This window comes from Myotis nattereri (assembly GCF_964212035.1).
Source record: "Myotis nattereri genome assembly, chromosome: 3".
In the NCBI taxonomy this organism is placed as follows: domain Eukaryota; kingdom Metazoa; phylum Chordata; class Mammalia; order Chiroptera; family Vespertilionidae; genus Myotis; species Myotis nattereri.
Window position 1 is genome coordinate 176,159,280 of NC_138077.1, and position 15,784 is coordinate 176,175,063.

The 15,784-nt window shown below is 43.4% G+C and overlaps 1 protein-coding gene across 1 annotated transcript in view; it reads left to right on the forward strand.

Annotated features, from left to right (window-relative positions):
* Window positions 1-11,367: 11,367 nt before the first annotated feature.
* Window positions 11,368-15,784, forward strand: part of DAB1 (DAB adaptor protein 1) — a 713,425-nt gene continuing 709,008 nt past the window's right edge. The window contains exon 1 of the mRNA XM_081088461.1: window positions 11,368-11,452. The gene's annotated coding sequence lies outside the window, so the exon portion shown is untranslated. The remainder of the gene's footprint in view (window positions 11,453-15,784) is intronic.

Below are 15,784 nucleotides of genomic sequence, written 5' to 3' on the forward strand. Positions count from 1 at the left end.
TTTTATTATATAAGACTAGGGGCCTGGTGCACAAAAATTTGTGTACTCGGGAGGGGGGGGGGTCCCTCAGCCTGACCTGTGCCCTCTCACAGTCTGGGATCCCTCGGGGGATGACCATCTGCTGGCTGAGGACTGCTCCCCAGTGGATTGGGCCTGAGCTGGCAATAAGACATTCCTCTGGCAGCCTGGCAGCCCTCGGGGGATGTCCACTTGCCAGCAGGGAGCAGGCCTAAGCTGCAGTCGGACATCCTTAGTGCTGCTGAGGAGGCAGGAGAGGCTCCCACCACAACCGCTGTACTGGCAGCCATCAGCCTGGCTTGTGGCTGAGCAGAGCTCCCCATGTGAGAGTGCCCTGACCACCAGAGGGTAGCTCCTGCATTGAGGGTCTGCCCCCTGGTGGTCAGTGTGTGTCATAGTGACCAGTCATTCCCAGTCTTTCTGCTGTTAGGGTCAGTTTGCATATTACCCTTTTACTATATAGGATAGAGGCCTGGTATACAGGTGGGGGCCGGCTGGTTTGCCCTGAATGGTGTCCCAGATCAGGGTGGGTGTCCCCACTGGGGTGCCTGGCCAGCCTGGATGAGGGGCTGATGGCTGTTTTCAGGCTGGCCACACCCCCTTCAAGGTGGGGGTCCCCACTGGGGTGCCTGGACAGCCTGGATGAGAGGCTGAGGGCTTTTTTCAGGCTGGCCACACCCCCTTTAGGGTGGGCATCCCCACTGGGGTGCCTGGCCAGTCTTGATGAGGGGCTGAGGGCTGTTTTCAGGCAGGCTTGAAAACAGTCTCTCCTTTTTTCCTTTTTTTTAATTCTGGGATTTATTTACCTTCTGTAATTGAAAATTTTTGCAGCTCCAGCTCCGAGGCCAGCTGGCTGAAAGCAGGTATCTGGGGTTAGTTTAGCTTCTGTAATTACAACATTGTTGCATGCTGGGCCGCGGCAGGCGGGAAACCTTGGCTTCTTCCATCGCCGGGGCAACCAAGCCTCATATTTGCTTCAGCTGCGTGGCTGCCAGCCACCATCTTGGTTGGCAATTAATTTTCATATCACCCTGATTAGCCAATGGGAAGCGTAGTGGAGGTATGGTTAATTACCATGCTTGTCTATTATTAGATAGGATTCCAGACTCCTCAGAAAGATGGCCACCTCTCATTATGGAAAATGAATTTTCCAGGAAAGAAAGATGTCCCTTAACTTGTTCTTCCTGTTTCCAAAGGCATGAAGATAAACCAGCTGTTTACTCTACTTGGTTTGTTAAAACTGTTTCCCTTCCCTAGCTATTCCCCAAATCTCTCGATATGATTATGGAATAACAGGAGAGAATGAAATTGAAACCAGTAAGAAAAACTTAGAGTACATCATGTTTGATAAGCAAGATAGCTTCTGTAAAAGAATTGAATCTATTTTTAGAAAGAGTAGCTAAAGGTCTAGATGTTTCTACCTCTGTCTGGATGCACTTTCTTACACTTCAGAAATAATTAATACTCTCAAGGCAAAGGAGATGTGCCTTGAAAGAAAATGTTGTTTTTGCACAAACCATGGCTGAGGATGTGTAGCTGTCACCTTCAAACCATGCATCATGACTGATGACCTCGGAGGTTCCCTAAGTCTCAGATTTTGTCTACATCCATCAGTCACCAGTCAAGTGTGTGTCTAACTCTATGCTAGCCTCGTGGGGGTAAAAGGCAGGGAAGAGAAGAAAAGAATCTAGAATAATTGATTCCTTTTACATTTACCAAATTTGAGGCACTGGGTTGCTATCTCTGTATTTGTTCATTAAATTAAAATGCAATTGTAAAACCAGAAAAGCTGGTTGATTAGTTTTGATGAACAGATTTTTAAATTTCTGTTCATCTTTTAGCACTCACCTCTTTGGTGAAGCTTTTCTAATTGCCCCTATATGCGCCCCAAGTCCCCTCTGAAAAACAATATAATGCTTGATGAGGAGGACTGATTTCCTAGTCAGATATGGGTTCAAGTTCAAGCTCCATCAAAGACTAGCTCAGTGACTTTGGGTAACTTACATGAACTTCTATGTCATTTTTTGTATAGTCAAGAGCAATAGATCCTAACATTCAGGGTTTCACAAGGACTAAATAAGAAATGTATGTAAAGTGGTTAGCCAGATAGGTAGCATATAGTAAGAATCCAACAAGTGTTAGCAATTATGATTATCATGACTGTGAATAATATACTATAGTATTTTGAACCCACCTTTTTAGCCTATGAATCAAAGAAACATGTTATACTACCAAACAACAGGTACAATAAACATCCTCAGGTGTTGAGGAAAGCACAGGTAGGGGAATGGTTAGGGACCTGGGGATGTCAGAAATGTGATGAGAATCAGGGTTGGTATGGGGCTCAGCAGTGGAGGAAGGATTATGTATATCAATTGCACACATTCAATTTTTTAAAACAACATTTTTTTTTATATTTGACTCTATCCTATAGATATTCCTGTTTCCAAGGGCCTTGCCCATGCTTTACTATGTGCTAGTCATTATTGTAACACTCATTACACTACATTATAGTTTTAGCTCTGTTTCTTTCATGATTAGCCTATGATTGCTAGAGAATAGACTGTATATTATACTTTTTTAAACTTACTTATCTAAATAATGAAATACTATTCCAGGGATTTAGGAAGTATTTGTTGGATGGATGAATGAACCAATTAATAAAACACACACACAAATGAATAAAAGTCCTCATTAAATTTTTTTTCTAAGGAAGTATTTAAGCAGCCCCCTCCCCCATCTCACCCCCTGTGACCATGTTCTAATAACTAAATATTATTGCATCTGTTTTGAATATTTGAATTGGCCAGTTTGCAGCTAGGTGGACAGAGGGAGCATTGAGACCTGTTGGAATGTGGGCCTCGCCCAACACCTTCATTGAGCTGTTATATCTTTCTTCAAAGCCTGCTGAGGTATTGGTGAATGAGGAAGTGGCTAATACTTTCCTGGCCTTGAAGAAAGCACAGACTGAGATCCTCCGAGAGAGGGTGAACAGAGTTCCTTCAAATCATGCCGTTTCTATTAGGGATGAGTTAGCAGGTCCCTTTGCAGCTCTAGCCCTCATTTCTGATCCACACACTCAAATCAATAATTGTGAGTGGGCTGCCAGAAAAGCAGCCAGCAGATCAAGTGTTGCCTGAGGATCCCTTCACCCTTGGCTGCCAGGGTGACCCTCTCCCTTGACTTTGGTGGCCTGAGCTGAAAGCCTGAGGCAGCTCCTCTTGAGAAGCCAACAAGGAAAATTCCTTCCAGCTGCAGGGAGACAAGACTGGAGAGGCGAGGACACTCAGTGATGACTGGCCCTCCATGGCAGCTGGTCATAGCTTGGAACAAACATCTAAAGCAATCAGGCCTAAACCGGTTTGGCTCAGTGGATAGAGTGTCGGCTTGCGGACTGAAGGGTCCCAGGTTCGATTCCGGTCAAGGGCATGTACCTGGGTTGCTGGCACATCCCCAGTAGGAGATGTGCAGGAGGCAGCTGATTGATGTTTCTCTCTCATCGATGTTTCTAACTCTCTATCTCTCTCCCTTCCTCTCTGTAAAAAATAAATAAAATATATTTAAAAAAATTAAAGCAATCAGAAGAATGCTTCTAGTATTATCTATTTTTAGTCTAAAGCCACCTCCTTCCCTTTTCACACGTGGTCCAGGAATCATCTCCAACCCTCTGGATCCTCTCCTCCTCCCCGTGAATGACCCACCCAATGCCCAGCTCCTTCCTCCCTGTGCATTCTGCTCAGATGAAATAGAGGTAGAAACCAAGTTATAATATAGCAATAATGATAGCTAATGTTTACTTAATATGTATTACATAACTGGCACAATTTAAGTGGTTTCCCTCTCTTTACTCATTTTATCTTCCCCACAAGGTAAGGAAACAGAGGTACAAGGTAAAAGATGTGATAAAAAGAAAGAAATCAAGGTATATAAGTACAGCATATGATGAATAATGAATTAGCCTATGAGAGGTGGGTTTGAAAAGGCATACTAGAATTTGTGAGTGAATTTAATCTTGAGATATTAGGAAGAAAATGGGGAGCAAACATGCCAGTGGTCAAAAGCATGGATGTGTTAAAACATACCTCGGTTTACTGCTCATAATTAGTACAGTATTTGGTACATAACACGCACTCAATGAACCTAAGTTGAAATGAATCATTGGGTGAACATTGCGAACATTGCAAAACAGAGCAGGAGGCCAGAGGTAGGAGGATTAGCCAGGTATCAGTCATTTTCAGGAGGAGTGGGTGAGTTATGAAGCTTTCTACAAAAGCGTGAGCAAATTTTATGACTGCAACTCAGAGATTTCTCATCATAATGAATTCTCCATTAAATGTCCTCCTAATCCACACTGGTTGATGGATGAACCCCTGAAACAGAAAGCTCCCAGCGAGATCTATGGGAGTAGCCACATATCAGAGGAGATGAATGCAGTTAGTCATCAGAAATTACAGGATCAAAAAGAAGATGGGACCATTCGCCTGGACTCTGTTTGAAAGCCAGATAACAAATGAAGATCCCAGCTGAGTGTTGTCAAATGTTCTATTCATATTAGCCACTGCTTCACTCACCAATGTCTTAGCAGGCTATGGAGAAAGAGCGTAACAACTTAATGAAGGTGTTGGTGTGTGTCTGAGAGAGCACCACACTGGGAGTCCTGGAGTTCTTGAATGGCAGAGCAAAATGGGATCATAGTCAAATGAAATCATAAAGCAGAATCTGAATAAATAAAACAGGTGAAAGCAATGAGAAGATTCCTCTGGCAGTTTAAGTCTTTATTATTTGGCAGACAAGCACTTTTCCTGGTTTGTGGATCTCCCGGAGTGCACACATGCATGGAAAACACTGGTTTGAGTTCAATACTCTAATTTTACCATTGAGGGAAACATAGGCACAGGGCAGGCATATGACTCCCTCAATATCACCTAGGTGGTCAGTGGCAAATTCTGAGCCCAGACAAGGTTCCAGAAATCTTGCTCTGCTTGTTGATCCAACAGTAATATTCTTTTTTTCAAGACATATTTATTAAGCAGCATATTTATTAAGCAGCTACTATGCCTGGAAGATACATTGAAAGATGAAGTTTCTGTTCTTAAGAATTTGGGGGACAATTACAAAGACAATTCTAATTTAGTGTGAAAAATGCAAAACTAGAGGTATGTACACATTATACTTTATTTCCCCAGATATCCCAAACTCAGAGGCCTTCAGGGTCAGTCGGGTAACATGAGTGAAACATGCTGAGAAAAAGCCATGATGGCCACTGAGGGAGCTGGAACATGAATGTTCACTGAGTACATTATTTTTTTTTAATTTGAAAACTCACATGATAAATAATATTTACTGAAACCCTACAACTAACATTATACTTAATGGTAACAATGTTAAAGCTTTCTCTCTAAGATCAGGAAAAAGAGAAGGATGTCTCCTCTCACCACTATGTTTCAAAATTATACTGAAAGTCCTAATGCAGTGAGACAAGAAAGGAAATACAAAGTATACAGAACTGGAAAGAAGAAGTAAAACATCCTTTTATTATAGAACTAGAGGCCCGGTGCACAAAAATTTGTGCACTCGGGGGGGAGGGGGCCCCCTAGGCCTGGCCTGTGCCCTCTCGCTGGTCTGGGACCCCTCAGGAGATAATGACCTGCTGGCTTAGGCCTGCTCCCGGGTGGCATAGGGCAGGCCCAATCCCTAGGTGCAGCCCCTGGTCGGGCTCAGAGCAGGGCCAATTGGGGAGTTGGGGCGCCGCCCCTGTCACACTCAAGGCAGGATTGATGGGGAGGTTGCGACGCCACCCCCTGTCATGCACAGAGCAGGGCCAATCAGGGGGTTGGGGCGCCACCCTCTATCACCCACAGAGCAGGGCCGATCAGGGGGTTAGGGTGCCGCCACTCTCACACTCAGGGCAGGGCCGATGGGGAGATTATGGCTCTACCCCGTCACACACAGAGCAGGGCCCGTGGGGGGCTGAGGGGGGGTTGGGGCGCCGCACCCTGTCACACACAGAGCCACAGGGCGATCAGGGGATTTGGGTGCTGCCCCGTCACGCTGATCCCGGTGCTGGGAGGCATATTACCTTTTTACCATATAGGGTAGAGGCCTGGTGCATGGGTAGGTGCCGGCTGGTTTGCCCTGAAGGGTGTCCTGGATCAGGGTGGGGGTCCCCACTGGGGTGCCTGGCCAGCCTGGGTGAGGGGATGATGGCTGTTTGCAGCTTGTCACACATCCTTCAGGGTGGGGGTCCCCACTGGGGTGCCTGGTCAGCCTGGGTGAGGAGATGAAGGCTGTTTGCAGCTGGTCACACACCCTTCAGGTTGGGGGTCCCCACTGGGGTTCCTGGCCAGTCTGGGTGAGGAGCTGAGGGCTGTTTTCAGGTTGGGGGTGACTGAAGCTCCCAACCGCTCCTTTTTTTCTTTTTTTCTTTTTTATTCTGGGACAGCTTTAGCTTTGAGGCTTGCCTCCAGCTCTTAGGCCTCCGCTGCTGAAAGTAGGTTTCTGGCCTTTCCTTACAATGTTGCGATCCTGCTGGCTGAAGCCCGGCAGGTTTCTGGAGTTTTGTTTAGCTTCTATGTTTGTTACATAGTTGCTTGCAGCTCAGAGGCCTGCAGCGGCAGGCGGGGAACGTTGGAGTCCTCTGTCACTGAAGCAAGCAAGCCTCATGTTAGTTTCAAGCTGCCTGGCTGCCAGCCGCCATCTTGATGGACTGTTAATTTGCATATTGCCCTGATTAGCCAATGGGAAGGGTAGCGGTTGTACGCCAATTACCATGTTTCTCTTTTATTAGATAGGATTGAGGCCCGGTGCATGAAATCCGTGCATGCGTCAGGGAGGGAGCCTCAGCCAAGCCTGAGCCCTTTCACAGTCTGGGAGCCCTCAGGGGATATCTGAGTACATTTAAAAAAAAAATCACCCTGTACTTAATTTTCTTACTAACTCCTCCTTTTAAACTCACCTCACTCTCACATTCTGTTTCTTCTTTTTATTTAACTATTTTCCTGGCCTCACCCAATTTTAGCATCCTTCTCTTTCCTGCTTTCTTTCCCTCCCTCCCTTTGAACCTCCTGCAGCCCTTCTCCCTCCCTCTCTCCTCCCTTCTCTCACTTCATTCCCCATGTCTGTCTCCTTCTTATTCCTTTCACCACCCCCCATTCGCCTTTCCCTTGTGAGCTTGAATTCTGCCTCCCTCCCACCTTCCCTATTATTACCGCCTGCCATGTTCACTGGTTTCTCTTTAAACCTTCCCCTTTCCTCTCTGGGACCTGCTTCCAGCCCACCTGAGTGCACTTTGATATTAAAGCTTCTGTTTGGGGGGTGTTAACCCCCAGCCTAGGGCCCAGCCCTAGCCAGGCCTTTGCCACACCCCCCTTCTCTGGCCTCTCTGCTGCCATCCTCCTCCATTCCCTGCCAGGGATGCCCCAACTTCTAGTCAACAAAGTACACTTAACACTGTGGTCGGCAAACTGTGGCTCGTGAGCCACATGCGGCTCTTTGGCCCCTTGAGTGTGGCTCTTCCACAAAATACCACATGTGGGCGCGCATGTACAGTGTGATTTAAACTTCGTGGCCCATGCACAGAAGTCAGTATTTTGTGGAAGAGCCAGTATTTTGTGGAAGAGCCACACTCAAGGGGCCAAAGAGCCGCATGTGGCTCGCAAGCTGCGGTTTGCTGAGCCACAGTTTGCCGACCACTGACTTAATGTGCCACCAACCTAACCCTGGCCAGTGTCTTTGGGGTCCAGCCCTCAGGGATGAAAGCAGTACCCTCCTTAGTGTCCAACTCCACCCCAGCTAAGCTGTACCTCCCCTCCCAGCGTGGGGTGCCCAGCCCAGCGAAGGTGGCTGAGGCCCATGTGGCCCGGGTGCTGCCTCGGACCGTCCACCCTTCTGTCCCAACGGCCTGCACTGGGGGCCACCACCCTCTTACCATGTCGGGGCAGGGCTCCCAGCTCTGCGCCGCCTGCACCCCACCCCTTGCCAGGTGCAGCTGCTCCATCCCCCTCCCCCGTGGTCGCCTCCCTGTCCTGCATGCAGCCCCACATTTCCTTCCCTTTTCCATTCCTGCATTTTTTTCTCGTTCCCTTTCCGTATTTCTGTTTCTCCTCTTGGCCTGTCTGCATGCAGGCACGCCTTCCTCTCCCTCTCCTTTCTTATCCCCTCCTATTGTATCTCATCCTACCTACCCCAGACCTTGCAGCTGCCTGAGCAGGGTTCGAGGATGCAGCCTGCTGAACAATTGTTACATAATGGTGTCCTGGACAATTTGCATATTCCTCTATTTTTAGTATAGATAGCATGATAATCTATGTAGAAATCTGAACAAATCAACCAAAAAACTCTTGGAACTAATAAGCAATTATAGCAAATTTACAAGACATAACTTATACAAAAGTCAATCACTTTCCTATATTTGAGCAATAGACAATGGAATTTGAAATTAAGAACAAAACACTATTTGCATTAGCATCACCATGAGTGAAATTTCTACTTATAATTCTAACAAAATATTTATAAGATCCATATAAGGTAAAGTATAAAACTTTGGTGAAAGATATCAAAGAACTAAAGAAATGGCAAGATGTCCTCTGCTGCTGGGCAGGGAGACTTGATATTGTCAAGCTGTGAGTTCTTCCCAAGTTGATCTATAGAATCAATGAAATCTCACCAAGTTATTTTGTGAATATTGATAAACTTACTACAGTTTATATGGAGAGACAAAAATCCAGAAGAATCAACACAATATTGAAGAAGAGCAAAGTTGAAGGACTGACACTACTGGACTTGATGACTTACATAATGCTACAATAATGAAGACAGTGTGGTATTAGTAGAAGAATAGGCAAATTGATCAGTGGAACAGAATAGAGAGCCTAGAAGTAGACTTACATACAGACAACTAATCTTTATCAAAGGAGCAAAGGCAATACAATGGACAAAATATAATTTTTTCTACCAAATGGTGCTGGAACCACGAGGCATCCATATGCATGAAAATGAATCTGGAGACAGACCTCACACTTCTCTAGAAAATTAACTCAAAATGGATCACAAACCTAATTGTAAAATACAGAACTTCTGGAAAATAACATAGGAGAAATTCTTGGGTTTGACAATAACCTTTTAGATACAACATCAAAGACATGATCCATGAGAAAAATAATTGATAAGCTGGATGTCTTTAAATTGAATAGTGCTGTTCTATGAAGATACTGTTAAGAGAATAACAAGACAGGTCACAGACAGGAAGAAAATATTTTCAAATTGATATGTCTGATAAATCTGACATATCTGATAAAGGGCTGTTATTTAAAATATACAAAGAACTCTTAAAACTCAACAATAAGAAAACAATCAACCCCATTAAAACATGGGTGAATATCATACACCTCATCAAAGGATATATATATATTGCAAATAATCATATTCATGATGATCCATATGATATGTCACCAGGTAAATGAAAATTAAAACAGTAATGAGATCCACTACACACCTATCAGCATGGCCAAAATCTAGAACACTGACAAACACCACATGCCGAAAAGGATATAGAGCAACAGAAACTCTCATTCATTGCTGGTGGGAATGCAAAACGGTACAGCCACTTTGGAAGACAGTTTGGAAGTTTCTTACAAAACTTGCTCTTACCATATAATCCAGCAATCATGCTTCTTGGTATTTCCCCAAAGCAATTGAAAAATTATATCTACACAAAAACCTGTGCGTGGCTGTTTAGAGCAGATTTATTCATAATTGTTCAAACTTGGAAGTAACCAAGATGTTCTTCAGTGGGTGAATAGGTAAATAAATTGTGGTACATCCAGAAAATGGAGTTTTTCAGTACTAAAAAGAAATGAGCTCTTAAGCCATGAAAATACATATATATGACTAAGTGAATGAAGATAGTTTGAAAGGTTTACATACTGTATGATTTTTGGAAAAGGCAAAACTATGGTGACATAAAAAGATCAGTGGTCACCAGGGTTTGGGGGATGGAGGGAAGAGTAGGTAGAGCACTGAAGATTTTTCAGGCATTGAAACTACTCCGTATAATATTGTAATGATGGATCTAGGTCATTATACATTTGTCCAAACCCATAGAAGGTACTATACCAAGAGTGAACTATAATATAAACTATGGATTTTGGGTGATAACTTTGGGCCAATATAGATTTACAAATTGTAACAAATATACCATTCTGGTGGGGGATGCTAATACTGGGAGAGTCTATTCAATCATGGGTGCAGGAAGTATATGGAAAATCTCTGTATTTTCTCCATTTTGCTGTGAATATAAAACTCTCTAAAAAAATCAAGTTTATTTATTTATTTTCTATTGAAATCATTGTTCAGGCAAAACCAAATACATTTATAATCACTGGGCCACTAGTTTGCTTCCCCCCTTACATTTTATAAAGCTCTTTTATGTACTATAGCCTTAATTTACAGAAACAAATGCTTTTAACATAGCAGCTTATACATATTTACATACATAAAATAAGACAAACAAATAATAAAACTATATTTGTGAGCAACTCCCCATTTCATTCTATTGTACTCTATTCTAATTCTATTTTGTTTCAAAATAGTTGTTGTAATTCACTAATCTAATTTCCAGACCTACTAATGGCTCTTAAACCACAATTTAGAAACCATTGCAATAGCATCAGAGTCTCCAGCAAATTGGGAGGCAGATAGTGATTGTTCTTCCCAGTTTACACATGAGAAAATGACACTTGAGGAGACTGAGTGCTCCTCCGCCTGCCCTCACACAATGAGTGGCAGGCCCAGACCAGAACCAGAACCTCCCGGTCATGGGCCATGTGGTTCTTTAAGGACATCAGTTTGTCTTCTCCGACTAAAAGGCACTAACAAGCTTGGGTTTCAACTCAGTCTCAAATCTTGATTTTTGCATTGCCCCTGAAAATACGGATTTTTTTCTTAATTTTCCAGTATGGAATACTAGTTCCCATTTATCTGCTGGAGTTGCCTCCTCTTGAGCAATCAGCATGGAGTAGCCTTTCAGGATGCCCATAGGTTTAAATATGGACTTGATATCTCACACATGCTGTTGGTTGTGTCCTCTGTGCAGTTTCCAAATACCCCAATGAGCCATTTTCCTGCTGTTTTCAGGCCATTTCCTGACCTGGCGAATGAGTCTATATTTTTCTAGAAATTTCCGGCAGTTGCTGTCATGGTGCTGGGCTAAGGGAGCCTTCTCAGCCTCATATGTAAATCCTGCTGCGGCTGTTTGCCTGCAAATTTAATAAGGCCAGGGCCATAATTGTAAATATTTTAAAACTTGATGTGTCGCCACATGGCTTCATTATAGACTATATCTGTGTTTAGACTCATCTTTTCCAGTTCGGCGCTGGAAATGTCTTCTAGGAAGTCACACAGGATTCGGGATCAGAGCCGCATCTAAATGCCAAAGGTAAAACACTCATTTGTGTTCTCAACTCCAATTTTCCTAACAGTTCTTCTTGCATATACTGGCCCAGGCTGAGATAGGAGCCTGATGAGAAAATAATAGGTATAAATTGTGCTCAGGACATTGGCTGTTTATCTTAAGAACAGAAAATTTTTTGGGAGCTTCCTGGTAATTGGACATCCAAAAAGTTCACTAAGAAGAGAAGAGGCTGGGACAATGCTGAGGGAAGAGAGACCAGAATAGTTATTTCCATTCATTATAGAGTGGGAAGAGGCTGCCGATCAATCCTTTCATTTGCCCCAAGTTGTGGGTTTCTTTGTTTATTGAGTATGACACCTGCTACCTAAGCAGTATATGAATTATCTATGAATTCTTAAGGCTTTAGTGCATTAAATATCTCATATTTGACTCTACAGAGAAGGCGGAGAGCTGCCGTGGTAGCGGGGGAGAAGGGATGGGAACGTGAGGAGAAACTATAGATCTCCCTTTATTCAATCATCCATTGGTTGGCTCAATAAACATTTCCTGAGCGCTTTGCATCTAGCCAGTGAGCACAAATCATTCTCCCTTGAGTCCAAGCATCAGCTCTACCAGGGTCCCCTTATGAACTAAGCCTGAGATAGCTGCTCCCTCCCACCCCATGTTCCCAAGAGTTAGTGTAATGAAAGCACTTATGGCATCATAGGATGACTGCTGGATTTACTAGTCTGCCTGTCACATTGCTGTGAGCTCCTCGAAGACAGAGATCATTTGCCTTTGTGTCCCCCACACTGTGAGTGGTGCTTACTACATTGAAGGGTCTTGATGTTTGAGACATCTGAGAGCATGATGATGAGTGAGTCCTTGCTCTGGAGGAGTAAGACACAGATCCTAATTAGCAGCTAGTCTTTCCATCCAAAAAATACCTGGGGGCTCTATTTTGACCCGTATGAATTTGTCATCATGTTTCTATTCCTTTCGTTATTAAGAGTAAAGGGAGGCTTCCCTGCCATTCATATGAACGTCATATTTTTTGTGCTACTTCAATTCAATCTCAAGTGCTTTCCTATTAAACCTGTACATTATCAATGCATATAAACATGTCCATGTGTAGAGTATATAATCTGTATTACATACATATTTATATGTATATAATGGGTGTATATATATGTATACATATATATGCATATACAAAAAATATCTCATATATATGTACAATGCATATACATATACAGAGTGGCAAAAGTAGGTCTATAGTTGTTCCTATGGAAAATAATACAATAATTAATAAATAATACAAGAATAAACTGTTTTGTGTACTAACAACTATAAAACTACTTTTGCTCCACCCTGCATATGCATATATATAAGATAGGATATGATCCTTTAAAACAGCTGTTCTCAACCTGTGTGTCGCCAACCTGTGGGTCGCGACCCCTTTGGGGGTCGAACGACCCTTTCACAGGGATTGCCTAAGACCATCAGAAAACATATATATAATTACATATTTTTTGTGATTAATCACTATGCTTTAATTATGTTGAATTTGTAACAATGAAAATACATCCTGCATATCAGATATTTACATTACGATTTATAACAGCAGCAAAATTACAGTTATGAAGTACCAACGAAAATAATTTTATGGTTGGGGGTCACCACAACATGAGGAACTGTATTGAAGGGTCATGGGATTAAGAAGGTTGAGAACCACTGCTTTAAAAGAATAAATTGAGGACTCTCTTATATGTGTGTGGTAGAATAGATAGCACAGCAGAGCAGGAGTTGGAACAGGCCAACTAGACTAACTCAGTATGTGCCCACAAGCAGAAGTTCATGCTTCTCTGAGCCTCTGTTTTTTCATCTGTGAAGCAGAGGTGATGAGAGCTGCCATGCATCCTTCTAAGGAGCTGTTGTGCATCTCAGGTGAGATAGTGGATAGAAAACCCTTTGCTGGTTGAATCAATGAAAAAGATTAGTAGATGCCAAATAAGTCATGTTTGTGACAAGACTGGGTTTGACAATGCTATTGTCAAACTATTGGGAACATGAATGATGGGGGAAAAAAGGTTCTTGGCACCAGGCAGTGGTTTTGAGAACAAGATGGCACTACCTTTTTGCTTTTTCCTTCAAGTGCTGAACATATTCCCATTTGCTTGGCAGCTGCCAAGCCCACTGGTAAAACCCCGTGTTGCTGTTCCCTTTCTTTCCCTGCCCTCTACCTCTGGCCTCCCCGCCTCCTCTCCCACTGTAGCATCCATGCACACGTCTTCACTCTGGAGAAGCATATGCCTCTGCTCTTTTGTGGTCATTTCTGAGCCCCTTCTGTATCTCTGAGAGCCTCCACTCTTGCATGCTGCACTCCTGGATCCTTCCAAGGAAGCCCAGGGTGTGTGGATTTCCAGGGACTACAGCAGCTGTTGCCAGGAAAAGGACTCTTCCCTTTGGAATACATGAGTCTTTGGTTTATGCAGTGACTTTGTCATTCTAAACTGGCATCCTCACCATGAGGGTGCCTCACATAAGAATCAGAGCAGGATATCTTTACCATTCAGAAGGAGGAATTCCACTTTCTAACTCTAACCAGGAGAGATGTAGACCTCAGAGGAGAGGTGGGGACCAATGTTATTTTTATTATGGAAACACAATACTCTTTAATAATGTTTGGCTTGATGCTCTTCAATAACTCCCTTGAGTGGGGAGTAAGGCTGAGCTCCCTACCAGGGCTACACAACCCTGCAGGACCTATCCCTCCTCTGTGTCCAGTCTTGTGAATGATCACACCCACATGGCTTGGGTTACCTAGAGGACCCCTGTTTCTATCCATCCACTAATTTAATTCATTTTTTCAGCAGATATCCACTGAGTACCTATTATAGACTGGGTCTTGTACAGGGATAAGGGACAGAATGGGAAACAGAAGGTGCCCATGACAATAAGGACTTTGTGGTAGGCTGAATAAGGTTGTGGGAATATATCTAGGTACTAATTCCTAGAATTTGTGAACATCATCTTATATGTGAACATCATCTTATCTCAGATGTGATTAAGGATCTTGAGCTAGGAAGAGTATCCTGGATTATCAGTGGGCCCTAAAGGTAATCACAAGTATCTTTATAAGTAGGAGACTAAGGGAGATCTATAATAATAAAAGGGTAATATGCTAATTAGACCAACTGTCCTTCCGGGCATCATTCCAGACATCCTTCTGGACGAAGCTGGGGCCAGAGTGAAGCCTGAATCCTGGGTGTCTGCCACAGTGGCTGGAGTGAAGCAGCCTGGGTCCTGGGTGCTGGAGGGAAGCTGGTGCCAGCAGGCAGGGGAAGGAAGGCCTACTCTTGCATGAATTTTTGTGCATTGCGCCTCTAGTTTGATGATAAAAGAGGATAAGGCAATTGATCGTGGAAGCAGATATTGGAATGATGCAGCCACAAGTCAAGGAGTACCAGCAGATACTAGAAGATGGAAGAGGTTAGAAATGGATTCTCCCCCTAGAACTTCCAGAAGGAACTAAGTCCTTTTATTTTAGTCCCATAAGGTTCAGCTCAGTCATCTGACCTGCAGATTGGTTAAGAGAATAAATTTAGGTTGCTTTAAATCAGTAAACTTGTGGTAGTTTGTTATAGTTTTTTTTTTTGCTTGTTTGTTTTTGTCATATAGTTTCCTAGCAAAGGAATCTAATTCACACTTTAAAGTCAAGTCATAAGTTGTAAAGTACTGTTCAGTGCTACTTTTAGGGAAGTATGTGCTGGTTTTGAGGACACAAAGCTGAGGAAATTTTCCTGGAATTGGGGTATCAAGAAAAACTTCTCTTTTTTAAAAATATATTTTATTGATTGTTTTACAGAGAGGAAGGGAGAAGGATAGAGAGTCAGAACATCGATGAGAGAGAAACATCGATCAGCTGCCTCCTGCACACTTCCCACTGGGTATGTGCCCGCAACCAAGGCACATGCCCTTGACCGGAATCAAACCTGGGACCCTTGAGTCTGCAGGCCAACGCTCTATCCATTGAGCCAAACCGGTCAGGGCAAGAAAAACTTCTTGGAGGAAGTGACATCTCAGCTGCAATCTGATAGCTGAACATGTGTTGTGAATCAGAGGAGGGAGGCAAGGACAGGTCAGGTGATTGTAAGCAGAGCAAATGACATGTACGAAATGTACTTTATGCCTTGCACATGCCGGTTCCTTTAACTTTCCTCCCCACCCTCCCAACCTACCCACCAACAAATACACGCACACATTCACACACACACACACACACACACACACACACACACACACACACACACACATTTTGCATATATACACTTCCTAATTTTTCCACTCGGCAAATTTCTATTAATTATTTAAGAT